Source organism: Leptonychotes weddellii, chromosome 8, assembly GCF_054177405.1.
Source record: "Leptonychotes weddellii isolate Sample4059 chromosome 8, ASM5417740v2, whole genome shotgun sequence".
Lineage (NCBI taxonomy): Eukaryota > Metazoa > Chordata > Mammalia > Carnivora > Phocidae > Leptonychotes > Leptonychotes weddellii.
The window spans coordinates 90,558,800-90,585,122 of record NC_138376.1 but is presented as its reverse complement, the minus strand read 5'-3'; the positions used below and the strand labels follow the sequence as shown (position 1 = coordinate 90,585,122).

General features: G+C 43.0%; 1 long non-coding RNA gene across 1 annotated transcript in view; it reads left to right on the top strand.

Moving 5' to 3' along the window:
- The first annotated feature begins 12,958 nt into the window (after positions 1–12,958).
- LOC145723091 (uncharacterized) overlaps positions 12,959–26,323 on the top strand; it is a 52,251-nt gene continuing 38,886 nt past the window's right edge. Inside the window, exons 1-3 of the long non-coding RNA XR_014147920.1 lie at positions 12,959–13,017; positions 23,926–24,192; positions 24,512–24,628. This is a non-coding gene — a long non-coding RNA (uncharacterized LOC145723091). The remainder of the gene's footprint in view (positions 13,018–23,925; positions 24,193–24,511; positions 24,629–26,323) is intronic.

Here is a 26,323-nt window from a genome sequence, read left to right as displayed (position 1 = left end):
TCGTGTGCATTGATCGTGGGAATGTAAGATGGTGCCACCAGGATGGAAAATGCTGTGATGGTCTCTCAAAAAATTAAAAATAAAATTGCCATATGATCTCATAATTCAATTTTGGGGTATAGCCCAAAATACGGAACAGGGATTCAAAGGTTATTCATATACCATGTTCATAGCAGCATTATTCACGACAGCCGAGTGGTGGAAGCAACCCAGGTATCCATCTATGGATGAATGGATAAACAAATCTGGTATATGTATACAATGAACTATTTTTTAGTTTTATAAAAGAAGCAAATTCTGAAACATGCTAAAACATGGATGAGACTTGAAGACTTTATACTAGATGAAATAAGCCGGTCACACAAAGACAAATACTGTATGATTCCACTTACGTGAAGTACCTAGAGTAGCAAAATTCATAGAGACAGAAAGGAGAAGGGCAGGTACCAGGGCCTGGAGGGAGGGAAGCAAGAGGAGGTTAGTATTTAATGGGTACAGAGTTTTGGTTTTGCAAGATGAAGTGGAGAGGGAGGACGGCCATGGTTGCACAATGTTAATGTACTTAATGCCATTGAACTGTACACCTAAAAATGGTTAAGATGGCAAATCTTGTATTAAGTGTATTTTACTGCAATTACAAATAATTTTAAAATACAAACAAACAAAAGAACAACAAAAAGAAATTTTGAAACTTCCAGACCTGGTAAAATCAGTCACCCATTAATTTTTTCCTCAGTTTGAGGCATCTCGTTTTATATTTTATATTAGACAGTAATTCTCTAATGTGGCGCTTCCACGTTCCCCACCATACAAACCTTGGTGGCTCTGCCCTCTGCTACATTCCGAGAGTTCCTATCCTAATTAACATTTCAGTCAAATCAGATTTTCTGGCTCCCAAAGTGTGATCTATCAATTGCTGGCATATCTTGGGATATAGCCAGGCATGACCCAGTTAACCACGGTTGGCTACAGTGGGAAAGGCAGCCTGGGAGGGGCCGGGGGCACAAGGACCAGGGAACGGGTGCCAAGAAAAAATGCAGTTAGCAGAGTAGGCAGCAGGGCAGGGCTCCTCCATCAGTCCAGAATGAGTATTGGAGTGGTCCGTTATAACAAAACTGCAGGGTATTCCCACATGGAATTCTGGCACATGGTGATGTTCTGGGGTCCAACAAGAACTTAGACAGGCAGAAGATATTGGGGGAAGTTATGAGCAGTTCATGGTTTAGATTGTTCCTCGAAGGGAGGTTGACAAGAGTGTGGCAGAGCTTCCAGCCTCAAGGGAAGAGAAGTTAGCAGGTGGGAAGGGCAAAATTCTCAGCACCCAGAATCCTCATTATCAGATCTTGCCACAGAAATGGTCCAGAAAGGGTGACTGAGCCCAACTTCTAGAATGTGGGGCTAAAGTTTACACCCCTCTTGCATAAAGTCAGGACTGACCACAAGCTGAGCAGGACATGGTTATGGCCACAAGGACTGCGGGCTAGCCAATTAGTCAGGAATGACTCATGATAAAATCGAATCATCCGTTCGAGAGACATTGAGCTTTGGCAGTTGTTAGTATTCTCAGCAGCTTCTCAAATATAAGGAGCCTATTAGTAAAGAATCTAGCGTCCTGAAGATCACAAAGCATGCCAGAATTTAAAAACAAAGAATACTTTGAGGTAGAAGCACCCTAAGCTCTGTGTCCCCGCTGAAAGGAAAAGTCTTGGCAAAACATCCATTCCCAGTATTTCTCTGGTGTACTCGACAAATGCTGTATCATCATGACTGGCCTCATAGAAAGATCCTGAACAGAGAGACACTGTTGGCCCTCGTGAGCAGACTCACAATCAGAAACAGAATTTTGTTTATTTAACATATATATATTGTACATGTCATATATTATTATAGATTGTAAACACACACACATACATATGTAAGCCATTTCAAGTCCGATGGGAGTGTGCACAAAATCCTGGGCTTCACAGCAAAGAGAAAGCAGCTATAAACCAGCAAAAAAATCCACACGCCATCCTTCAAGAGCTTTGGTCAAGTGCTGAGAGTTGTGCTCTTCAGAGTCTCTGACCTGGGCAGCACTGGCATTTTATCAAGGAGGACACTAAGGCTGGGGAGCTGAAGTTATTTTCTCAAGACCTCTTGCCCAGGGGATGGCAGTCCTGAGGTAGAATCTAACCGTGAAGGGGATAAGGAGAATTAGAGATCCGTATAAGTCTCACTATGTGGTGATGGATGCTAACTAGACTTATTGCGGTGACCCATTTCACAGTATACACAAACATTGGATCATTATGTTGTACACCTGAAACTAATATAATATTACGTTAATTATATCTCAGTTTAAAAAAGGAGACAACCACATATGCCGGTATATATTCATAGTTTTTCTAAAGGGAGATTATAGTGCAAAAAACTAATGAAGGCATTTACTTCTAAACTTTATTTTAAGAGGAGGGTTGGGCAGTGGGGGGAGGGGAGCGGGGCGGTGAGGTCTAGTCCAACAGGAGTTCACAACAGCACTCATCACCACTTAGGAAAATCTCCGCTCTAAGAAATCTCTGCTCCAGAATTGTAGCTGGGTGGTTTCCTCGCTTAGACAGCTCAGACATTAAGATGTAGTGACTGCCTTTATTCTTTAAAAGAAAACGAACAAACCAACCAACCCCAGGCAAAATGACAGTTTGCAGGGTAACTGAGTTTCATGGTCTCTGCTGAGATGGAGGAGGAAGAACCCGCCCTCCAAGGAAGCCCACTTTCCTCGGCATCACGGTTACCCTGCCTCCAGCGCTCAGCCCGCTCAGCCGCTACCGGGTATCAGTGGCTCACGGGTTGGCAGGAGACCTCTGCTCATTCTTCCTCTCCCAGACTGAGAACAATGCCAAGTGACAGGGCCAGCCTTGGAAGAAGAAAGCAGGTATATAAAATAAACTCTGGGCTCAGAAATGCTCCAATTCATAGTGTGTTATAATCGACCAAGAATACCTCTGTATTAGTTTTCATTTGCTGCTGAAACAAATCACCTCAAATTTAGTGGCTTAAAACAACACACGTGTATTATCTTATAGTCCTGGAGGTCAGAAGTCTGCAATGGGTCTCACTGGGCTACAGTCAAGGTGCTGGTAGGATTGTTTTTCTTTCTGGAGCAAGGAGGGGAGATTCTGTTTTCTTGCCTTTTCCAGTTTCTAGAGACTTCCCGCATTCATCGTGGCTCCCTTCCATCTTCTAAGCTAACAATGGCTAATGGAGTCTTTCTTGCATGCTATCGTATTAGCATATTAATCAAAATTGTTTCAGATTCCCAGTCTAATAATTACAATATCCCTGCCATGTCTGGCTTTGATGCTTGACCTGTCTCTTCGAACTGTGTTTTTGGTCTTCTGGTATGCCTTGTCACTTTGTAGCTGCTCGGGACATGCTGGGTGAAAGGAGCGGCTGTAAATCGGCCTTCAGGAAGGAATGTGGTGGTGAGGTGTGGGGGACGGGCAGCCTTCTGCGCTCCTGTGATCAGTTCCCGGTCTTCTAATGAGCCTGTGCCTCTGCGCTGTGAGCTCACAAGTGTGTCTCAGTTTTTGTCTCCCCCATCTTAGGTGGGAAGGGATGGCTAGAGTGGGCTGGAATTGGGCATTTCCTTTCCCAGGTCAGTTAGGCTCTGAGAGGACCCCAGCTGGTTAGGCTCTGGATAATTAGTTTCCTCTGAGGTCAGCCCTTGTTAAGAACAAGTGCTCTGGCGTATTTCAAAATGATTCTTTTTCCTCTCCCCTGGCCAGAAGCCTGCCAGGCAGTTTCTCCCATATTTATTGTGGGAACCTGGTCGAGCTCCTTGAGGTAAGTGTCACTACTTTGGGCAGGCTGTCCTGCCTCAAGCACTGGTTCCCCTGGTGGTCTCCTCTCTTGAGTCCCTGCTCAGGGAAGCTGAGAGGGAGAAGCAGGCCCCCCGCTGAGCAGGGAGCCTGATGTGGGACTGGATTCCAGGACCCTGGAATCATGACCTGAGTCGAAGGCAGGTGCTTAACCGACTGCGCCCCCCAGGCGCCCCCCATCCCCCCTTTTTTTTTTTTACATATAAGGACCTTTGTGATTGCACTGGTCCTAACCAAATAGTCCAGGATATTCTCCCCATTACAAAATCTGTTGATTAGCAACCTTAACTCCATCTGCAAGCTTAATTTCCCCTTGCCACATAACATAACAAACATATTTGCAGGTTGCAGGGACTAGGACATGGACATCTTTGTGGGGGGTGGGGAGGATTATTCTGCTTACCGCAAGATCCTTTGTCAGAGCTTTTTTGGGGGGAGGTGAGAGATAGGCAGAGAACACGGTGACATCATGAGGAGAGGAACCAGGGAACCTCAAAACATTAGGGCAAATATCCCCATTTCCTGAATGCCAAGATGTCTCCACAATATTCTTTATTTTATTATTTTTTAAAGATTTTATTTATTTATTCATGAGAGAGAGAGGGAGAAGCAGACCCCCCACTGAGCAGGGAGCCCGAAGTGGGACTCTATCCCAGGACCCCAAGATCGTGACCTGAGCCAAAGGCAGATGCTTAACCGACTGAGCCACCCAGGCGCCCTCCACAATATTCTTTAAAAACCTGTTGTTCCTTCTGTCTTTGTCTCTCAGTTCACCCCAGGAGAATTTAAATTTCATCTGTTTGAGGAGTGGGTTTCTCATGATATACAGACACAGTATGCGATGAAGGAAAATAAAAGGCCTCTTTCCCAGGGCCAGTGGACCCAGCTTCCAAACCAGTAGTTTTCAACGTGCAAGTTTCAGTCCTCCGTTGATGACAGTAATGACTCCTGAGATCAGTTTAGAGGGTGGGGAATGGGCGAGAGAGAGGGAGAGGGAAGGAAAGACAGACAGAGAGGGAGGGAGGGTGAGAGGAAGAAGGGACGGACAGAAGGAGGGAAGGAAGGAAGAGAAAGATGAAGCTATGAGGGTGCCTCACGGGTTCTAGGATAACGATGGTTTCGGTTCTAACTGCAGGTGTGCACCGGCTTACGGTGTAAGATGTATGTTCCCAGTGAAACGGTCTGAACTCTAGGGGCTCGCGGGGCAGCCGCAGATGTGCGTGGGGAGAGGCTCCCCTGCAGAGGAGGCTCCCCCTGCGGAGGAGCCGCCCCTCATCCCTGCTGGGAAAGGCGAATCTGCTTACTACCTGTGCAGAAACGTTCCAAGGGACTTTAGGGGACCGAGGAAGCAAAAAGGACAGCAACGTGGAGAAAGGAGATCAGAACAGAAGAGGGAGAGATGGGAGTTCAAAGGAAAAAGAGAAAGTGAAATGAAATGAAGAACGTTAGTCCAGTTAGATAAGCACAACAAAAAGAGTAGACTCAAAAGAAATCGGCCCGGAAGATAAGCCCACACTCAAACGCCTTCCTGGGTGAAAGAACAAAAAAGGGAAACCTCGCAAACGTGAGCCCAACTCACCCTGTGCTCAGTTTTGCCTCTGCCTGCGGCGGCTGAGCCGGCTCTCGGTCCCCGCGCCTTCGCAGACATGCGCCACGGACGCACCACGGCTGGCCGGCGGGCCTTGTTGGCCTTTAGCCGTTGTCCCCTCCAGCTGTCCTTGTGGGGTGAAATCAGAGCAGGAGGAAGTGAAAATGGCAGGGGACCTGGTCTGAGCGCCGGGCGGTCGGCCACGCAGCCCCCACAGGCACTTCCTGTGTAATGCTTGCTGGAGACCCAGTGTCAACCCGACGATCAATTCGTCACCAGCTCAGGTGCAACTGCTATTAAGCACTAGTAGATGCAGACCCGGTCCCAATAATCCTGGACATAGAGGAGAAAACTGGCTCTCAGAGGGGTGCAAGAAATTATAACGCATCAGTAAGTGGCAGGCTGCGACTCTAGCCACCCTCTGACCCCCTTGCAGGGCCCTTTCTGCCACAAGGACTTCTGCCCTTCAAGAACAAACTTTTCAAGGACCCATGCCTATCACACATGGCAATTGTATCAGCCATTGATGCCTGAGATCTCCATGTCTCCATCCTCTACAATGTCCCTACTCTGAGGCTTGGACAAGTGGGTTCTTGGGAGTGGAGTGGGTAGGTTACATTTGGTGGAGAATGGAGAGCCCAAGAACATGCCTTTCTCCCGCCATCAGGGTTCCAGGATAGGCATGGTGGATAGATGAAGGCAGCCCTCTCTTCCCAAGATTAAAGTGAAGCTAGGGTCTCCTTTCTTCTCCTAAAAAGGAAATGCTTAAAAAGAAAGAAAAATACTATTGCCATTTCACTCCTATATAAAACTTTACCAACACCTGGTTAAGCATTATATTCACATCCATTTTATGTCTCCCTGGTGTACCTACAATGTCAGTGTACCAGTCACTACTGTTCTTCCTACTGTTTTTTTCCACTTGCTTTTTTTCCTCATTATGTCCTCAAGCACCCACCTGACTGGGAACTCAGCACAACCTGGAAGATTCTAATGAAGAGGAGCAATGAATCTGACATGAAATTTCTGGAGGAGACAGCCACTCCAGTGGATGTCTGGGAACTGGATGGGGACTCTGGAGTCCTGCTCACCTGCCTTTCAATGTCCTTGAGAAGAGAATGTCTAGAGAAGTGGGGATGGGGAGGAGGGGCATGTGGACCTCCAGAGGGTGGGTGACATGAGGACTCATGATCTCAGTCACCTGTTGTCTCCTCCCATGTGGCAGGCTGGACACTGGGTAAGACAGAGTGGCATCATGTCGCATCCTTAGGAGGAAACATTAGATTACACAAAACGAATCAGAAGTCTATCCTTCAGGACTTAGTTTAATAAACAGACAAGCACTATGAATCTCCCGAAGAGGAAGATGGCATGAAGTCAGGGGTGGGATCCAGATTTGTGGGTCCTAGAGCTCTCTTTGGTGTACCTTTCAAGAAAAGTAACACTAAGTGTGGGCAAAATATTATTAATCTCGTTATACAGAAGAAGAAGCGGGTTTCAGAGCAGTCCAGAGAATTATGGTCCACAGAGCACAAAATCATGAATATAAACGAGTTGTAGAGCTTTGGATGTTACCCATACAGATAAAGCTTATGCCTTCTTAGGTCGTGGTTAATCCAACTCTATACTTCACCTTTTCTGAACATATTTTACTGCTCTTTTGGGGGGAAGGTGAGGAGGGGACAGTGTCTAGGGACCATGTTTCAAAAAACGCTCTTTGGGAACTCTGACCTGGTCTACATGTAAATTCAGGGTCTTTGGCAGGTAGCCTGGCTCCGCCTGGAAGTGTCTGGGCACATGCTCTCATCCACTTGAATCCCTTTTCGGCACTGCTTTTCTGATCCACTGAGCACAGCAGTGGCCCTCGGACTGGTGCCTCTCTGACACGAAATTATGAAGAAAGAAAAGTCACTTGCACCTTGATGATGGCTTCAGGGCGTCCGTTGTTTTTCTTGCTGTTTGATGAATCCTAGACACTGTGCAAAAGGTTGAGAGCTCCCAGAAGGTGGACAGGTGGTGACGCCTTCCAAAGGGAGGGAGCCAACGTGCTGGGGGGCCGCTTGGCCCAAGTGGAAGTAAACTCTGCAGACACCACGCGGAGAACAGTTCCTTTCAGTTTGCTGGCTTTTAAAATGTTGCTCATTTCTGATTCATGGCACACAAGTCAGTGTGTGACAACTGTCAAGGATGAACTAGGGCTGCGCTTCTAAGCAAACAGTGCTAACGTGTTTCTGCTTACTTTAGCAATGCTACCCTTTCCTGCATGTTAGCTCATCAAGACTGATTATCAGGAGTGAATGCTGTTACTGTGAGCTCCTGTTAACACGTGTGTATATATTTCTAGCTGTAATTTGGCTTACTACCAATGCAAATATCAATAAAATCTGAATTAAGTGTAAGATGACGGGCCTAAAACTAGAGCGCAAAGGATTTAGATTAGCCCTGAAGACTTACTAAGAGGGACAGTTGCTACACACTGAAATAGGTTAGGGCAAGTTATAGAATCTGTTTCCCTGGAGGTTCTCAAAATAAGACGATGTCTATTCTACAGAAGAATGTTCCAGGAGCCTGACAGAAGGAAGATAGCCTAATTTAGCTGTCAAGGGCTTCTAACAAAAATCATAGGTACTCTGCTCAAGGTATCCATTGAAGAGCCTCATTACCCAGGTGGCATTTCGGTGCCTTACCGCCTTCCTGATGCTATTTCTGTTAGGAGATGTAGAAATTCCATTTCAGGTCAAACTAGCCAGGTATGAACTTATTACCATTTCCACAGCGCCTTCTTACCACTGTGCTGATTATACTCTACACAGGAAGGTAATTAGTATTGTTGTTGTTACTACTGCAATAATTATTGTTTTTGCCTACCAGTTTTTAGCACTCACTCCCTCTATGTGAAGGCACTATGTTAGCTCTTTACACACATTACCTCATTTTCCTCTCATAACAACATCTTAAGATGAGCATTATTATATCCATTTCAGAGATATTTAAACTGAATCTTGGAGAAGCTCAGTAGCCTGCTGGTCCTACGTCAGGATTCAGACCCAGGTCTGTTTGATTCTAAAGCCCATGCTTTTATGTACCACAGGTGTGGCTAATGTTTTTAAGAGCACATCAGACCACATATAATGTTGGCTCTTGTATATAATCTCATTGGGAAGCTATGCTTTTCTGTTGGTGCTCAAAAGATGCTGGGCTCTCTTTTGGCCCCGACTTCATTTCCACAGACACCTCAGAAGTTCACAAAAAATGACATTTTTTCCATCAATCCCTGAAGCTTTAGGTTGAGAAAGGTTTTCATGACTATTTAACGTGTAAGGGATCTCATTAGGAAAATAAAAGTTCTGTTTAAAATGTTTGAAAATGTAATAGAATACTTTGAAAATTCTCAAAATTCTTTGAAAATCCATTGAGGGCTTATCTTAAGAGGAGAAGAAACCACTTGAGGATTATTCAAAACCAAACTTGGCAAGTTGGGGGAATAATCAATCCAGTTATTAAAAAAAAAACAAGATAAAAAACAAGGTGTGAATGATAAAATAATGATGTCAGGTTTTTTATGGGACTTTGTGACAAATACAAGCGTGTACACCTTGTATTTCCATCACAATCAACTGTATCTCCCCACACTGATGTTCATCACAGAGTTTACACAGTGACCTAGAAACAACTCACCCAGGGGCACCTGGGTGGCTCAGTCAGTTGAGCGTCTGACTCTGGGTTTCAGCTCAGGTTGTGATCTCATGGGTCGTGGGATCAAGTCCCAAGTCGAGCCCTGCGTGGGACTCTACGCTCAGCGGTGGTCTGTTTGAAAGATTCTCTCCCTCTGTTTCTCCCCCCACTCTCATGCACTCTCTCTCTCAAATAAATGAATAAATCTTAAAAAAGTGAGAAATATCTCACCCATTCAATGACCCGTGTCCAAGAAAGGCCAAAATGATGACCTATAGGAAATGCATTAATTTAGCAGCTGGTGAACTTTAGAGCAAGACAGATGGTAGAGGTGATGATATTGCATGAAATGTTTCCTCCCTCGGCAAGATTGTCAAAAATGTGCTTCTCTGCTATTTTCTCTATCAAAGAAGGGGTGGGAGGCAAAATTCTCTTATTAGTGTCTATAACAGATATATTTTCCTTAAATAAGATGTAGGTCAGTGATAAGCATGAACTTCATGTATATTTTTTTATGCATATTATAAATGGGAAAAAATTAGCTTCATGATGAAAAAAGCATAGTATTCTTTTGATAAGAATTTTGAATTTATTATATTTAAAGTTTTTACTCTGGTTCTAAGAGACTTTGGCTTTCATATGTTGGCTACAGCTAAATGTAGGCAAAATCAGGTTTATTTTCTGTCCCTGTTCTCCTTATAAACCTTTATCAGATCTGAAATTCCCTCTTAAGTGTGAATGGCTTCATTCTCCTGCCGGCCTCCTATGTTCCCAGTCTTGTTGAACCTTTCCCTTCTACCATTTTGTCTAGAAAATCACCAATTTCCTGACTCCTTGTTCTGCAGGCCTTCTCAAAGCCATAAGCCATATACTGTCTCCATTCCCCGGATGTGAACCAGACTGAATCCCAGTTTCTTATCTAGACAATGAGAAGAACTTTTTCTTCCCCACCATTAGCACAATTCGTTCCTCTTTTGTGTATGCAGCAAGCATACTTTTGATCACTTGCCTGACAAAATTAAGCCAGGGTTATTCAGCAAGCATTCTCTCAACTTTTACTCACCTCATTGTCTTGTATGCCTTTACTGTGGCCATCGTATTGTGGGACAGTATGCCCATTGCTGTCCCTTCTCTCATAGGCCCTCCACCTCTGAGGTATCTGCAAATTCTTTGGCCTGGCACTTTCCACCAACGATGCCACTTGTGTTCCAACACTGTTCAAGATTGTTCTTTGTCATGATGTTTTTCCAGAGTGCATGTGGTTTCCATGTTTTCATTCCCACAACTCTCTTTAACACCTTTTTAGCCTTTAGGCACCGAATTGTACAATGCAACTAAAGGTAGAAATTAAAAATTTACATGCAATTGTGTTTGTATTTCTACCTTTTCCAGTATCTATTGTGCAAGAGTCAATTTCCATTTTTTTTTTTAAGATTTTATTTATTTATTTGACAGAGAAGGGCACAGCGAGAGAGGGAACACAAGCAGGGGGTGTGGGAGAGGAAGACGCAGGCTTCCCGCCGAGTAGGGAGCCCAATGCGGGGCTCGATCCCAGGACCCTGGGATCATGACCTGAGCCGAAGGCAGACGCTTAACGACTGAGCCACCCAGGCGCCCCGAGTTCATTTCCATTTAGGATGCCACACTCAGGCCTGGGGCAGTACCCACCCCCCAACATGACAGGTTCCCATCAGTCTCATCTCAGTCCAAGATCATCTTTAAAAAATTCCACATTCTCCTTAAAAATGTTGAAGTTGAAAAGTCCTTCCCTGAAAAAAAGAAACAAACAAACAAAAACCACCCCCAAAGCCCAAAAAATCCTTCCCTGAGCTATGTAACCAAACTTATCTTGCTGGATTTTATCTGTCCACTGAATATCTTGATCTCTTTTGTAAAGAGTTTTTCTATAAAGAAATCATTGATCCTAGAAGCTGAGTTTTAAAACAACTCTTTCTTTTTTCCTTAAATGTTGGATGAAAAAAGAGAATTTGAGGTTTTTATTTTTATTTTTTGAATTTGAGATTTTTAAAAAGCATTTCTCTCTGTAAAAGTTGTTAAACAATCATCTTGGAGTTAAAATGCCTATTAAACTATTGGACTAGGATATGTTTCTTTTTTAAGTACCAAATTTGTTAAGTATGTTCATATATATCAGCTTATTTTACCCTCACAATAATTCTTTGAGATGATTTTATTATTCTCATGCTACGGACAATGAACCCAAAGCTCAGTGCAGTTGAGCTATAGGTTCCAGGTCACCCCACGCTACAAGGAAAGTAGGATTGATGCTTTGGTTTCTTGCCATCTAAACCTAACACCCTTTCCTATTTCCTAGCTCTTCTGTGTCCTGGGCCTCTGGTTAGCACTGAGCCTCTTGGTGAGAAAGACACAGAGGACCATGCAGCATGGTTGACAATGGTGATGAAGTGCGCCGACCCGTGGGGAATGTGTCATGTGGATCAGATATTACATTCCCATGTACATTTGGAACTATTTCTGGGCATTAATTTAGTTTTGTTGTTTTGTCTGTGTATTTACAGTTAGTACCACACTCTTCGTTATTGAAGCTCTTTATTTCAGTATTGGACAGGGCTCGTCCCTCCCTCATTCCATTCCACTCCCAGCCCCAGATTTTCTTCTTGCTTTAGAACCAGCTGATCTAGGTATCTAGTTTATCTAGTTCAAAATATCATTCTGAAGCTTTTTTTGGGTCTTCTGTCAGAATTGTAGATTAGATCAGAGAGTGCTGACATCTTGATAATATTTTTTTTCTTCCTAATGTAGAACACAGTAGGTTTTTTCCATCTGTGCTAATGTTCTTTTGTGTCTGTTTTGTGTTTCCCAGCACTGGTGTCTTCTTGTTTTTACTAGATCATAAAGTTAAATCTTTTTTTAACCACTTTTAAAATAATCTCCCTCTCAGATCATTCTCTGTATTTGAATGCTGCTGTCTTTTCCTCTCTCCCTCTGTCCTTTCTTCTGTTTCTCTCTCTCTCTCTCAGTCTCTCTCTCCCTCTCTCTTTCATACAGCATACTGGGGAACACATAACAACTTCTTCATTTGGAGTCATCAAGGGCCCTTAAAAGAAATTGAACAAAAAGGTCCAGGACTTTTTGTGATGCATTAAGGTATTCTTTCTCCCTAGAAGAGCATGACAATAGGCTTCATGGTGGAAGAACCCTTATCTGTTATCACTGCAGTTTTTCAAGTGCTAGAACAGTACTCGACATATAGTAACCCTCAGTAATTATTTGTTGAGTGAATGAATGAAAAATTCAATACAGGCCTTCCTAAATCCCTTTGGAGCAACAAGGTGCTTGGTTTATGTTTGTTGGCAGGTCAAGCTACCTCCGGGTATTTTGTTGTAGAAAGTCTGTTTAGAAGAGAAGCAGTGTATAGACTATAATTGTCTTCCTATGTATGTTATACTGACCAATTTCTCCATTAAAATGTTAATAATAAATGCCCAAGGCTCCACTGAAAATAAATAGCCATATTCCTTTTGCTTATTAGCCACGGCCTTGAAATTCACACTTGCACAATGATGGCTCCAAAATGCATCCTAACAGATGGGTACTTCTTGAGCTGTCATAAGGCCGATGGAGAAAATCCAGTCAATGTGTGGCTTAAGTCTGCAAAGAACAATCATTATTCTTATGAACCGTGTTATAAAGCAAGGCACTGCGCGCTTCATCGTTCTAGTGTTTCCTGGCAATGTGGGAGGCAACGTGTATGCAGGAAACACGGTCACACTGTGGTTTTAGAGGGGAGTTCAGGTTGTCTTTTATGAATATGCATGAGGGGCGGGGTCTTGAGTTTTCTTGAGTTTAACTTAACCCTCACAAGCCCATTTCCTGCCTATCATTTGAAGACGTTCCTTGAGGAGATTTGAAAAAGTGAGTTCTTTCTCCACTTGTGGAGCATTTTACTTTTTTTTCTCTTAAAGAGGACAAGCTGCACCCTGATTTATTTTTATTCACTGTGAGTCACTTACTAGTCTTATTTTATAAATAATATTTTCTACATCTTACTCAGAAGCAGATGGGAAAGTTCAAGGAAGCACCCTCTGGAAAGAGGAAAAGTACTCAGTCTGGATCTGTCGTTGCGCCCTTGCTACATGCCGGGCAAGCAGCGCTGCGGTGAGGACAGTCCTTGCAAAGCAGCATTTAGAGCGCGCTCTCTTTGTTTTAGAAGTGACTGGTATTGTGCTCTTAGTGTGAACTCTGTGTCTCCCCAGAAACGCAAAAACCAAGTTGGAGCCGCTTGTCTGATATTCATGAAACAGGTCCCTGGGTCGAAAGGGTCCTTGGCCAGCTGGGAGCTCAGGAGCACGTACTTGACAATCGTTAGAGCCCGTGGTCTTTGTGAGAGGAAGTGGGGGAGGGGAGAGGAGCTCTAGGTCCTCTGAGCCAAGAGGCAGCTCCAGGAACCCACGTGGTGAACTGCATGTGCTGGGAAATGCCCGCCTGCGTCGCTCCTCCACTTGGCATATAGACTCAACTCCTGCCGGACAAAATTCACAAAGCAGACAGGGACTAGTAAGGTTGTTTTCTCTGGACAAACGGTAATGGGTGAGGAAACGGGCAAATGTAGGTTGCTATGCAGTTGTTTTGCTGTTGATACGGGAGCAATGCCAGGCAGCGCTTAGATACTGGGAACATTTTCATTATTCCGTGGAGTCCCAGCCTTTCCATAAGAGAACCTCCGCTAATGTCTCTTCCTTTAATGACAATAGTTGGGGAGAAAATGTACCTTGTTTCTAGGTGTGCTGCTTTTGTTGCTCCCAGGCTAGTAGTCCCTTCCTGAAATCCATTATCTACACAATCTCAGTTGTCAGAGATAACCAGTTTCTAATGAACTGTTTTGTTTGTTTGTTTTTAATGTTAGACATTCTTTTTTTAAAATACAAACATTTATACTTGTAAAATTGCTCAGCACTATTTTGGCATTTAAATTTCATGATGTAAGAGCTGATGATTTTGCCTCGTCGTTATGTGGTGAAATAAGGGGGTCAAAGTGAGGTTAACAGTAAGATTAGAAGCCCACTTGGACTAGAGCCTTTCTTTTTTTTGAAAAAACGGTGGGGGGAACAGAATGGAAGGATGGAAGGGAGGGAGGGAGGAAAAGCCTATTCAAGAGAAAGTCTTATCCGAGCTAAACCTTTTTACATGCTCTTCCCACAAATACCTTTCAGGAGTGTACTCTGTACCAGGCATATGAAGAAAACATCAATTTTGGCTACCATTTAATAGTAGACTCTGGATTCTCTTCCCCAAAGCCCAAATCCTTTTTTCAATATGCACCTCATATTCTATCTCCACTGCCATTGAAAAAATAGATTGTGACTTTTATTAACAAAGTCTTTTTTTTTTTTTTAGATTTTATTTATTTTTTAGAGAGCGAGTGAGAGAGAAACAGCATGGGAGGGGAGAGGGTCAGAGGGAGAAGCAGGCTCCCCACTGAGCCGGGAGCCCGATGTGGGACTCGATCCCAGGACCCTGGGATCCTGACCTGAGCCGAAGGCAGACGCTTAACCATCTGAGCCACCCAGGCGCCCAACACAGTCTTGTTTTATGGCAAGTTTATGGGTTGTGTTTTCCCAGTGTCCAGTTGTCTCTCTTCGGTTCAGTGGTCCTGGACCACACAGGGCCTCAGAACCATGCTGTATCTTAAAAAGTCATGCAAAGTTGACTTTTCAGTGAATTCTTTGCAACCCTCCATCCCAGGTCTGGACAGCTTTCTTAGCACTTCTTCCAGGAACTTCAATTGCTTGCACACTTATCTGTCTCCGTGCCCCTGCCCCCCCCACACACCAGAGGCTGTGAGTACCTTCAGGGAAGGGCCTGTGTCTTGTAGAAAGAAATGAATGTTGTCCCAAACATCTTCGTTTATATATTCTGACCTTTTGGACTTTTATTTTTATGGCATTGGATTCCAAAAGTGAATTTGTTGGTTAAAGTCCTGATATATTTTTAATTTTAATAGATGTTGCTAGATTGCTTTCCAAAAGAAGCTGAAGCAGCTTTCTCCTGTATTTCCACCAGTAATAGGTTTTATTGGTCTTTTACATGTTTGCCAGTTATATAGTAAAATTTTTATTTTCCTGGCTATTAATCAGTTTGAGTATCTTTATATGTGTTTGTTGGTAATTTAGATTTGCTGCTCTGTGAATTAACTTTTTATATACTTTGTCCATTTTGCTGCATAAAAGTTTGCATTTACATCAATATATATATATAAACAAGTATAAAGTCCTTTTTACCTAGAAATTCCAAGTGCAAGTATGTATCATACAGAAATATTTAGATATATAAACAAAAATGTATGCATAAGCATCCTATCACATCCCATCTACATGAGATATGCATAAGCATCACATCTATAAACATTAGATCATTGTTTGTAGTAACAAAAACTAAAGTTTAATGAAAAGAAAGTCGTTTGATGAATTATGGTATTTTCTTATTATGGAAGAGGATGAAGAGTTAAAAAGAATGAGGTAAAACTACATGTACTGCATAAAAGATTTCAGCATATTGTTCAGTGAAAAAAGCACATTGTAGAAGAGGAATTGCATAGTACTATCCTAAATTATATATTTATAAATGCACATTGTGGCAGAAACTGTTTGTCCTTAATCTTAGATGAGAAGCTGTTATTTGATCACACTGCAACAAGCAGATAGCAATGGTAAAAGCTAGGTCACATTCCAAAAGATGCACTGAGTTTTTATTTTTATTTATTTATTTATTTATTTTTAAGATTTTATTTATTTGACAGAGAGAGACACAGCGAGAGAGGGAACACAAGCAGGGGGAGTGGGAAAGGGAGAAGCAGGCTTCCCGCCAAGCAGGGAGCCCGATGTGGGGCTTGATCCCAGGACCCTGGGATCATGACCTGAGCCGAAGGCAGACGCTTAACGGCTGAGCCACCCAGGCGCCCCTGCACTGAGTTTTTATAATGTGGGAAATATATGACTAGTTCAAGGTGGCAAAGAAAGAAAAACAGAAAGAAAACTCACTGAATCTGTTCCCTGAGGGTTCAATTAGTTCTGAAGTGACTAACAAGAGGGATAATTAATTATTAATCTTATATTGCGGTATGTTGGGACTTTCCGTATTATTTAAAACCTGTTTCACAAACTCTGATATTGATAGCTTATGACAGTTTACACTTCACGTGGGTAAATTCTGTGTTTGTAGTGACAACATTTAATAGAGTCCGTATCTGTCTTTACAGATCTTCTCTGTCATGTTTCCTAACTTAGATATAATTTGTGATAAAAGTGTATCACAAAATTTAATTTTACTTGAGATCATCCTCTCAATCTAATGAGTTAGCAAGTAAATTTTGTGTTTTGTTCCCTGGATCATTAATAGTCTCTACCATTTAGCTTTCTTACCAGTTTATCAAAAGCAGCTTAAGTTTAGGTCCAAGTGATTTGCTTCATAGGCAATAAAGTTTTACTCCTATTTAAAGAAAAACACAGGGGCGCCTGTGTGGCTCAGGGGGTTCAGAGGCAGACTCTTGGTTTTGGCTCAGGTCATGATCTCCACTGTCAGTAGGGAGTCTTGTGATTCTCTCCCTCTGCCCCTCCGACAAGTTGGGGGCGCGCACGCTCTCTCTCTTTCTCTCTCAAATAAATAGATAAATCTTTAAAAAAATGAAGGAAGACACACTTTTCTAATGTTTACCTTTTGCCCTCTCAAAAAGATGACCTAACTCTGCAATTTCCACATGTACACACGCAATTTCCACACGTAGGTGTGTACGCATATGTCTGCAACCATCTTTTTGTATGTAAGCGCATACAAATGAGCACTGTATGGACACACATCTAATTCTTTTTTTTTTTTAAGATTTTATTTATTTATTTGACAGAGAGAGAGAGCACAAGCCGAGGGAGAGGCAGAGAGAGAGGGAGTAGCAAACTCCCCGCTGAGCAGGGAGCCCAACGTGGGGCTCGATCCTAGAACCCTGGGATCGTGACCTGAGCCGAAGGCAGCCCCTTAACCGACTGAGCCACCCAGGTGCCCCCACACATCAAAATCTTTTTTTTTTAATTTTATTTATTTATTTGACAGAGAGAGAGACAGTGAGAGGGAACACAAGCAGGGGGAGCGGGAGAGGGAGAAGCAGGCTTCCCGCTGAGCAGGGAGCCCGATGCGGGGCTTGATCCCAGGACCCTGCGATCATGACCTGAGCCGAAGGCAGACGCTTAACGACTGAGCCACCCAGGTACCCCCACACATCAAAATCTTTTTTTTTTTAATTTTATTTATTTATTTGACAGAGAGAGAGACAGTGAGAGGGAACACAAGCAGGAGGAGCGGGAGAGGGAGAAGCAGGCTTCCCGCTGAGCAGGGAGCCCGATGCGGGGCTCGATCCCAGGACCCTGGGATCATGACCTGAGCCGAAGGCAGACGCTTAACGACTGAGCCACCCAGGTACCCCCACACATCAAATTCTTAATGGGCTTTAGTGCAGAGACAGGGAGTGGGAAAGGGGAAATGGGATGCTGGGAGAGTTCACTTTTATCCTAAGTACTTCTATATTGTTTGAATTTTTTTTAATGACAATTTTTTCATTTTTTTGCATTTGTGTAATGAAAAGAGAAAGTAACTCATAATTAGCAAAAATCAATATTTTATATATCTCTCAGAACAATATCCAAGGAGATAACTTTTTGGAATATGAAGATGCCCTTTAATTGTTGAGTAATTTTCTGGAGAGTTATATGGTAGTAGTTGTAGTTTTAGTATCTGTTTAGAAAAGAAATAATTATCAAAAGACTACAAGTCCATTAGTACTTTTTAATCTGAAATATTATCTTGTTCAAAGCGTTTCTCTCTAGTATGTCATCAGCCTGGCAAGTGCCCAACCTCAAGTGAGTTCATCTGCATGTTTCCCTATGTGCACCCATGCCCCACACTAGTGAGGTCTCCTGGAGAAATCACATGACTCGACCATGGGCGCTATTCCAACTCTGTGTCATCAGGCTGTGGTCCCTCACAGCTGTCCAGTGGCACTCCTGTGTTTCCCTAGTCATCTTCCCTCCCACTTACCAGAATAAATATTTCATACATTCGCCATTCTTCTCAGACATTAGCCTCCAAATAATTCACTTCTCTGGACTTGTTTTAATTTCAGCCTTCCAGGCTAGATCTTCAGCTCTCTGAGAGTGAGACCTTGTCTGTTTTGCTCCAGGGACCCAGCATACCACTAGAGTGGGTACTCAATAAATATTTAGGCAATTGAGCGAATGAATGAATGAAAGATGCTTTATAACAAGTAGATGAGGAGCGATGTGGCGAGGGTAGCTGGGCAGCCTTGGGGAACCAGTGCTTGCTTGATGATGTGGAGTTGGCCTAGCACCCATGGTCGAGCCATGTTATTTCTCCAGGTGCACATAGGGAACATGAGGATGAAGTCATTCGAAGTTGAGAATTTGCAGGCTAATGAGGAGCAAGGGAGATGAGATACTAGAGAGAGTGGTTAAAGTGTTGGAACATGCCATCTCTGCTGGGTAGGGAAGGAATGAAGCAAGGAGGAGATAATAGGGACAAATAGGACGAGGATGCTGTGAAGTCCTGAAATAGTTCTGATGGCATGTGTGAAGACCGGCTCACTGAGAGCGGGGAAGTGGCGGAGATTGTGGTTGCAGAGGGAAATTCTCGCCTCAAGGTTTCAGAGGTGAAGTAGTCCCAGGTGGTGTGGTGGAGGTAGTATGGGGCTGAATGAACGGAGGGGTCATTAGCTTTGAGAGGTCAGAAGCAATGAGAGGCCCCCAGGATGCTGGCTATATCCCCATGTGGGTGTTCTAGGCAGAGAGTACGTCTGTTTATGGAGGAGAGTGCCACAGCTTTCAATGACAGCAGGGACTGAGAGACTCGAAACCACATTGATGAGGTGGGATGGAAGGGGATAAAGGAATGAAATACATAGAGATGTGGAAAAAAGAAATTATTAAGATCTAGGCGGTGTTGACTGAGATTTCAGGTTGGAGAGAAGACTTAATGGAGCAGTAAATACTGAAGGGCAGTGAAAATTGATAATAATTTTTAGTTGTTTAACGCAAGCAATACATAAAACAAAAATTCCAGGAAGTTCAAATACATGTTGCATTAGTTGATATTGCTCAAAGATAAAAACTGATATCATATTAAATTTTTCTGAACCTCTCAGAAGACATAACATCATCTCAAAGGGGCTCACTCCTAGAAGGAGAAGTGTCGTAACTTGCCAATTCCAGTTCTGGCCAGGCATTCTTAGAATACCTTGGAGTGGATTTTAGTCTCCCCAGGATTCCACTTTTGGAATATCAACGGGTCCTGAAAAATAAGGCTCTTGAAAATTTATCTAATGGAATGCTCAGTCTGCAAATCTAGTTAATGAGAGGGACACATCAACTTCATTTCTGGTACTTTGATTGCTGATGAACTTGAACTTTAATGCAAAGAAAACCACTCTTCCTTCTCCTCTTAGAAAATGAAACTACAAACAACTGCCTTGTCAGAGTATCTGTGTCCTATCATTAAATTTAAGGCAATTTATCAAATATACGTTGCATGCAGGATCGGAGTCTTTCCCTCATGGAGAGCAGTACCTGAGGAGCAGGGACACAGCAAGAGAAAGGCTGTGATACCACCAACTACCCACAAAGCAGCCCCAATGCCCTCTCAGGAGCTCAGTGTCGACTGTGGGCAAAGAGCTGAGAGCAACGGTGTGGGACACGGTTGTCAGGGAAGGCCTCCAGGCATGACACAAATGCCCGAGGAGAGAGAGAGAATTCACACCAAGGAGGGAAATTATTTAAGGCATTGCCGGGGTGAAAAGGAGATTTTTTTTTCAAGGTCCTGGTATCTCTGATACTCTGTCCTAGTGCTTGGATGTATGGAGTCACCATTGCCATTCAACTATTAAAGTGTGGCAGAAGATTTAGAATCTCTTCAGAGCATGTTGTGAGGAGGGCTGACACAACTCGAGTTATGCCTTTGGTACAAGTATCATGTCGGATTGATGTCTGGAAAAGGAGTGAAATTCGGGAAACTGTGTAATGAGTTCTTGTACTGTTTTTATCCTTTATTTTATGCAAACCACACTCAACAAGCCATTAGTAGCTTCCACAAAACTCAACAAAAGTCTGTATGAAGGACTTGCTAGTCCCTTGCTAGATCCCTAATGGAAAACTCTTAAAACCTGAATTTGATTCACAGGTCGGGGCAAAAGCCTTCAACGAGGCCATGCCATGCCCTGTAACTAAACTTGAAGCATTTTCTCCTTCTTTGTTCCTTTAGCAGAAATTACATCCCTTCTGCCCATCTATTAATTGTCCAAGCTGAAAGGGACGTTTTGTGATTTTTAGTGTTCTCTCACAGCCTGGGGAGAATGAACAGATAAAACAAGAAGTCAAAATATAATAAGAGGAGCAGGGTGCAGGATGGTGCGTGTCTCCTCGGTATGAAGAGAAGACAGAGAACCTTTCATTTTCTTTTGGAGACCATTTGACCCATGGGCTTATAAAAGCAGCAGAAGAAATGAGCCAAGAGTGGAAAAGGGTGTGGGTGGGTGATGTTGTTACTTAGCAACGGGAAGCCTCTGGCTGATGTTCTGAATTGAACAAAGGAGAACAGCTAGGATAGCATGGAATAAATGAATGGGGAGAAGCCAAGGGAGGAAAGCAGATGTGGTGGTGCAGGCTAAGAGAAGAATGAAAAGTAAAGGAAAAGCACGAGAATGGATGTAGTGGGTACCTAAAAACCAGAAGACAGAGGCGCCTGCACGGCGCAGTCGGTTAAGCCTCTGACTCTTTCATTTGGCTCAGGTCATGATCTCATGGTCATGGGATTGAGGCCCTGTCGGGCTCTGCGCTCAGTGCAGGGTCGGCTTCAGATACTCTCTCCCTCTCCCCCCACTCGCTCTCTCTCTCAAATAAATAAAATCTTCATTAATAAAGAAAGAAAGAAAAATAAAAGCTATGCTGGAAGGGGCACCTTGCTGGCTCAGTCAGAGGAGCATGGGACTCTTGATCTCAGGGTTGTGGATTTGAGCCCCATGCTGGGTGTAGAGATTACTTAAAAATAAATAAATGAATAAAAACCGGAAGACAGTGAGTAAAAATCACTTGGGAAAGAAAGTAGCTGAAAGAAAGACAGGAATAGCTGGAAGGGTTAAGAAAGCACGGGCAGTGGAAGCAGGTAGAGTGTCAAAGGACAAAACCCCCCCCGTGGAGTGAACTCACGGTGCCAAGTGCATCTCTTTCCTGAGGCTGAGCCCAAGCAGGGCGGCCGTGGGGCAAGCTGCCCGGAACAAAGTCCATACCGTGGCGTCCAATGAGGCGACTCAGAAGATGAGCTGGGAGGTCAGGCAGTGCCAGGGATGTTGTGGCAACATGCTAGACTAGGCGTGGACCCTTAGAAAAACCCTACGATAACTTCCAGGTTTTTAGACCACTCTACCAGTCCTGACCCAAAAGGGCAACCCCAGGAGAATCAGAGAAATCTGAGTGGGCAAGAAAACTCCCAATTCCATCTTTGCTTTCTCCCAAAGCTTATTACAGTGTTGGCACAGAGAGCAGGCCAATAAATATTTACTAGGGGTAGATAGGCTTTGATGTGGTCCCAGGGCCTTTGTCACGCAGTTCCGGGACACCTTGTAGGCATGGATGTTTGTTTGTAGTACAGGGCCTGTAAACTTGTCTTCTACATTTTTTTCTTAAAAGGTCATCCGTGCTTCCTAGCCCATCCTCCACAGTTTTTGATCATCTACACATGTAAGCCAACATATGAGGAGCATTTCCTCCCAATATACATATTTTTATTTGTAAACAAAACACGTATTTGTCTAATGATACATGGCTCATTAGAATATGATATACATTTTAAGAACGATGACATAAAGATCAAACGAAATATATTTTTTTAATTTTACTTAATTGTTTAAGAGTTTTATTTTGCTTATTGATTCATTTCCCCATCCTTCCTACAGCCTACCTACCTACCAAAGAGTTATTCCTCCTTAAAAAACACTTTTCTTGTCTCTAACATATAATTTCTTGATTTCTAATTAAGTGTGGCTAAAGGACAATACACTTTTTGGTCTGCTTCTTTCCCAAATCTCTCTAAACTGACAGTAAAAGGATAGAACACCAAGATGCAATGAAAATCGTAAAAGACCTGCTATATCAGTTATCTATTACTGCGTAAGAACTACCTCAAAACTTGGTGGCTTAATATAACACCATTTATTAGTACACGATTTATTAGTACACGATCCTTGGGCAGCGATTTGTTCAGGGTGCAGTCGGGACAACTCATCTCTGCTCCACGTGGCGCCGACTGGGCTTTCTTGCCATCGTAACCAGTGGGCTGGGGTTAATAACCAGGGTGCCTCAGCTCCCCACATAGCTTCTCCAGCGGGCCAGCTCAGGCTTCTGCACATACTGTTGAGATTCCAAAGAAGGCGAGACCTGAAGCTGAAGTCATAGGTGTCAAGTCTTCACTTCTGCAGCATTCTGTTGGTTAAGGCAAGTTGCAAGGTGTGATGGACTGAGTTGTGTTCCTCTACAACTTTTTTGAAGCCCTAACCCTCACTGTGACTGTATTTGGAGACAGGGCCTTTAAGAAAGTAATTAAGGGTAACTAAGGTGAAAGGGTGGGGCCCTCAGCCAATAGGACTAGTGCCCTTATAAGAAAAGGAAGCAACAGCAGGGATAGGCAGGCAGAGAAAAGGCCACAGTGAGAAGGTGGCCTTCTACAAGCCATGGAGCGTGGTCTCACCTGGTACCAATCCTGCCAAAACTTTGATCTTGGACTTCCACCCTCCAGAACTGTGAGAAAATAAATCTGTTGTTTAAGCCATTCAGGCTATGGTGTTTTGTTATAGCAGCCTTAGCAGACTAATGCACAAGTCCAGCCCAGATTCATCTCTTGTTGAAAGGAACGAGAAACAATTTTGAGACCATTTTTAATCCAGCACACTCAGAAAATGTCAGCTTGTTTTAGAAAGTGTAAGTATATCAAGAGGAATACTTAGAGCAATGCACATACTCTACCACCTCTTATTTCCTTTAAACAACTTTGTAACTGAAATTGCATTAACATTTTTTTTAGGTAAACAAGAGGTAATGATTTAGTAGGGCTGTATATAATTAGGTATAACTAGAAAATGACATCAAAGGCATAGAATTTCCACCAGAAAGTGAAAGTCCCGTTATGCCAAAGCAAAGCTATCTATGGAGAGTAAATACAAAGAAAAAAAATGCCTTTATTTCCAAGATTGAGCATTAGCTTTAAATACTGTATTACTTGTATTCTTCTCTGACTACTGAGTGAAAGAAAATATTTCTCCTTCTCCATAGTTGTCCATACCCGTAGATGTTACACCATATGGACTTTTCTCTAATGGAAACCTCAATTTTATTCAGGTGTTCAACCTATCCTTGTCTACAAAGATGAACTAATTAGATTGAGCCATCATGTTAATTCCTTTCCCCTTCCTAATGACTGGTTCAGGAACGCAATATTGAATGCTATCCTGTACATGCCATTTCCATGGTGACCATTATTGATGCAGAGAATGCAAATCACTCTGGATGGGGGGGACGGTCTCTCTTCTCCTGGACATAAACAAGGGAACATTGTGGTCTGGTGGCCACCTTAATAACCATGAGGGGTGCTCACCCAAGGACAAAGCTAATACAAAAGCCTCCCGAAGCTCACCTTCCCTCTGATATTCTTGTGTTTTGTAATAAACATTCTGACCCTTTAGGCCAGTTTCACATAGGATTTTTTTTTTTCTTGTAGCCAAAAGAATCCTTCCACTCTGATGATGCTGTTCCTGTTTAGCCTGAAGAGTCCTCAGTGATCTCACATGAGAGAGTCTATGGAATGGTTTTGCAAGGAAAGTCAGTTCTTCTGGACTCCACTTGCCCCTCAAATCCACCAGACCTATAAGCAGAGTCAGATCTCTATATGCCTCATGAGATCCATTATGAAGCAAATCCAGGAACAGAAAGCACACCCACCAAAGGAATGGAAAGACTGCTAATTTAGGTTGGCAGAATATGGAGAGTAAGTGTGGAAATGGATTCTGAGAGTATTAGACCAAGGAAGGAAGAACACAGTTACAGATCAGATAGAATTTATCAATAGGGATGCAGTTACTGGAGATTCCGGATTTAATGTGCTAGCTCACACAGTTGGGAGTTGTCTAAATTATTTGTTAAATTATCTCTTGAGCTATGCTCAGCTATGGTCCATTCTAAATGAACCTGCAATCCTAGAACTTTCTTGTTATAGGGGGAGAAATCCAAAAGTTAATGGAGATATAAATATTGGGGTAGATTGTCACATGTGAACTGCTCACCTATTCCCTGTCTCCTTTTTCTAGGAAGAGAAAGAAATGGCCAGATAATATTTCCTGCACAAGGGGCTTGAGAATTGTATAGGTATACACAAGACTCAGCTTCTTAAAACACATTTTGGTGGCTCTTCTTCATATGCCGGGGTAAGAAGAAAATACTCTGTGTTTGAAAAGCACTCCTGATTTCAAATAGGGATGCTAAGATGGAAGAGGGCAAGTAGTGGCACTTAACTGCCAAAGTTAAGGTGGGCATGCTGACCATAATAATAACAGTAGAGCTGGCATGATGTTCAAAATGATACAACTCTCAAAAATCTCTGCAAGTTTTTCATACGTAAGAGAGTTACAGTGATCAAAACAGATGGCAGCTTAGCACTCTAATTCATTTGTATAATGGAAAATACTCCAGGGTTAGTGGTTGCAGTTCTGGTGTTGTGTTCTTGAACTCAGTAGTTCTGGTGGTAGCCTTCGGACATCTGTCTCTCCAGTCTTTCCAGTAATTTTGTAAGCACCTAAGCCCCTGTGTTAAAACTCTTCTACTTCAGGTACCCAGAGTGGTGCACTGGACACTAACTGATGGGCTTTCCAGTGGAGCCCTGAACTCTTGCCATGATTATTTCTTCAGTTTCTGGGTATATTACAGGGATAGATGACCCCAGCGAATGGCAGCATTCCAACACTGACTCCTGATCTGTTGAGTAGAAGCTACCAAAGTTATTATGGTAGGAATGGCTAAGTGAAAGCTCAGGAGCTCAACTTCCCAACCAAAAGAGTAAGTCAGGAAGTATTCTGTTATACCTCAATAAAAAAAATTACTGCATTTTTTTTAAACTGCCTCCCTGAGAAAATTGCTGAGAGGAGGCCACTCTGTTTCCTATCATAGCGCCACTCTTGGCCAGTGCAAAAGATGGAAGAATTTTGGGGTGCCCGACTGGCTCAGTTGGTAGAGCATGCAACTCTTGATCTCGAAGTTGGGAGTTCAAGCCCCGTGTTGGGCATAGAGAGTGCTTAAAAAAAAGAAGAGAGAAGAGTTTTGAGAACCACGGGGGATTACTATAGGCTAAGTGAAGTAGTAACTACAAATATATATGATCTTCCATGTGTAGTTGTTTAGCTGCAGCAAATCAACATACACTGTGGCACACCGACTGCAACTTTTATCTGGACAAGCCTTCTTCTCTCATCCAATGGACAGAGAATGCCAGAAGTAGTTTGATTTTATCTAAAAGGACAAAAATATATTTTCAACTCAAGATTATCTTAATTTTCTATTCTCTGTGCCATAAATGAGTCTTTAAAAACTAGGTTGTCAGGGCCCTGGTTGGTTCAGTCAGTTAAGTGTCCAACTCTTGATTTCTGCTCAGGTCATGATCTTGGAGTTTTGGGATCCACCCCGTGTCAGGCTCCACACTCAGCGTGGAGTCTGCTTGTCCCTCTCTCTCTGCTCCTCCCCCTTGCTCTCTCTCTCTTAAATAAATAAATAAATAAATAAATAAATAAAATCTTAAAAAAAAAAAAAGAACTAGACTCTCTAACCATTCCCAGGGCTAAATTGGTGTTAACGGGCTGATGAGCTCCAGAGAGCAGAAAGTGGCTGTGTTTTAGACTAAAACTAGGCATGCCAGAAGGTGGGAAATCAATCATATGTTAATGCAGTGAAGTTTTTTGGGATCTATTTTGTGTGGCATGTGAGTTTATCCTCTCCAATGTCAAGGACAATTTGTTTCTTACATCTAGAAAAAAGAACTGTGATTGATAGTACTCTTTAGATTTCAGAAGCAACATATATCACATTTTGTGTGTCCTTCAGCTCTTTCCTGAGATGCCCGAAAGGCTGAC